Consider the following 3030-nt stretch of genomic DNA (forward strand, 5'->3'; position numbering starts at 1 on the left):
GAAGCCAAAAGAAGGCTGGTGTGGCAGTTCTAATTTCAGACGATTTAGTTTTTAAACCAACAAAAGTAGTAAAAGACAAAGAGGGTCATTATATAATGGTGAAGGGCACAGTCCAACAAGAAGAGAAAACAATTTTAAATATATATGCACCCAACTTAGGTGCACCCAGATTCAGAAAGCAAACTTTACTGGAGGTAAGCAAATGGATTAATAGCAACTCCATAATCGCCGGGGATTTCAACACCCCACTGACGGCACGAGACAGATCCTCCAAACAGAAAATTAATAAAGAAATAATAGGCCGGGCGCTGTGGCTCACGCCTGTAATCCTAGCTCTTGGGAGGCCGAGGCGGGCGGATTGCTCAAGGTCAGGAGTTCGAAACCAGCCTGAGCAAGAGCAAGACCCCGTCTCTACTATAAATAGAAAGAAATTAATTGGCCAACCGATATATATATAAAAAATTAGCCGGGCATGGTGGCGCATGCCTGTAGTCCCAGCTACCCGGGAGGCTGAGGCAGAAGGATCACTCGAGCCCAGGAGTTTGAGGTTGCTGTGAGCTAGGCTGACGCCACGGCACTCACTCTAGCCTGGGCAACAAAGCGAGACTCTGTCTCAAAAAAAAAAAAAAATAAAAAATAAAAAAAATAAAAAAAATAAAAAATAAAAAATAAAGAAATAATGGACTTAAATAAAACTCTAGAACAATTGGGTCTGACAGACATCTACAGAACATTCTACCCAAAATCCACTGAATATACGTTCTTCTCATCAGCTCACGGGACATTCTCTAAGATTGACCATATCCTAGGACACAAAGAAAATCTCAAGAAATTTAAAAAAATAGAAATCATACCATGTACCTTCTCAGATCACAGTGGAATAAAACTAGAAATCAACCCTAACAGAAACTCACATTTCTACACAAAAACGTGGAAATTAAACAACCTTCTACTAAATGATTACTTTGTAAATGAAGAAATCAAGACAGAAATAAAAAACTTCTATGAAGAAAACGACAATGGAGAGACAAGTTATCAACTCCTCTGGGACACAGCTAAAGCAGTTCTGAGAGGAAAGTTTATCTCCATAAATGCCTATAACCAAAAGGCAAGAAGATCACAAATAGACAATCTAATGAAACGACTCAAAGAGCTGGAAAAAGAAGAACAGACCAACCCCAAACCCAGCAGAAGAAGTGAAATCAACAAGATCAAATCAGAACTAAACGAAATTGAAAACAGGAAAGCTATTCAGGAGATTAATAAAACAAAAAGTTGGTTCTTTGAAAAAATAAACAAGATTGACACGCCATTGGCTATGCTAACGAAAAGCAGAAAAGAGAAATCTCTAATAAGCTCCATCAGGAATAAAAAAGGAGATATCACAACTGATCCCAAAGAGATACAAGATACAATTTATGAATACTACAAAAATCTTTATGCACACAAACTGGAAAATGTGGAGGAAATGGACAAATTTCTAGAAACACACAGCCTCCCTAGGCTCAACCAGGAAGAAATAGATTCCCTGAACAGACCAATCTCAACAGCTGAAAAAGAAACAGCAATTAAAAATCTCCCTAAAAAGAAAAGTCCCGGTCCAGATGGCTTCACACCTGAATTTTACCATACTTACAAAGAAGAACTAGTACCTATCTTGCAGAAACTATTCCACAACATCGAGAAGAACGGAAACCTCCCCGACACCTTTTATGAAGCGAATATTACTCTGATACCAAAACCAGGAAAGGTTGCAACAAAAAAAGAAAACTACAGACCAATATCCCTAATGAATATAGATGCAAAAATGTTCAACAAAATCTTAGCTAACCGAATCCAGACACTTATCAAAAAAATAATCCAACACGACCAAGTGGGCTTCATCCCAGGGATGCAGGGATGGTTCAACATACGTAAATCTATAAATGCAATTCACCACATAAACAGAAGCAAAAACAAAGACCACATGATTCTTTCAATAGATGCATAAAAAGCTTTTGACAAAATTCAACACCCTTTCATGATACGAACACTTAAGAAAATAGGCATAGAAGGGACATACCTAAAAATGATACAAGCCATATATGACAGACCCATAGCCAACATCATACTGAATGGGGAAAGATTGAAATCATTACCACTTAGAACTGGAACCAGACAAGGCTGCCCACTATCTCCACTTCTGTTCAACATAGTGCTGGAAGTCTTGGCTACAGCAATCAGACAGGAAAATGGAATCAAAGGTATCCAAATAGGGGCAGAAGAGATCAAACTTTCACTGTTTGCTGATGATATGATATTGTATCTAGAAAACCCCAAGGATTCAACCAACAAACTCCTGGAACTGATCAATGAATTTAGTAAAGTCTCAGGATACAAAATTAATACACAGAAATCAGAGGCATTCATATACGCCAACAACAATCTAATTGAGAACCAAATCAAAGACTCAATTCCCTTCACAATAGCAACAAAGAAATTAAAGTACCTAGGAATATATTTAACCAAAGAGGTAAAAGACCTCTACAGGGAGAACTATGAAACACTGAGGAAGGAAATAGCAGAGGATGTAAACAGATGGAAATCCATACCATGCTCGTGGATCGGCAGACTCAATATCGTCAAAATGTCTATACTACCCAAACTGATCTACAGATTCAATGCAATACCTATTAAAATCCCATCAGCATTCTTCACAGATATAGAAAAAATACTTTTACGCTTCGTATGGAACCAAAGAAGACCCCGAATATCAAGAGCAATTCTAGGCAACAAAAACAAAATGGGAGGCATTAATATGCCAGATATCAAACTATACTACAAAGCTGTAGTAATTAAAACAATATGGTATTGGCACAAAAACAGGAATATTGACCAGTGGAACAGATGTGAGAATCCTGATATAAAACCATCCTCATATAGCCATCTAATCTTTGACAAAGCAGACAAAAACATACGCTGGGGAAAAGAATCCCTCTTCAATAAATGGTGCTGGGAAAACTGGATAGCCACCTGTAGAAGGCTAAAACA

This window comes from Microcebus murinus, chromosome X (assembly GCF_040939455.1).
Source record: "Microcebus murinus isolate Inina chromosome X, M.murinus_Inina_mat1.0, whole genome shotgun sequence".
Taxonomy (NCBI): Eukaryota; Metazoa; Chordata; class Mammalia; order Primates; family Cheirogaleidae; genus Microcebus; species Microcebus murinus.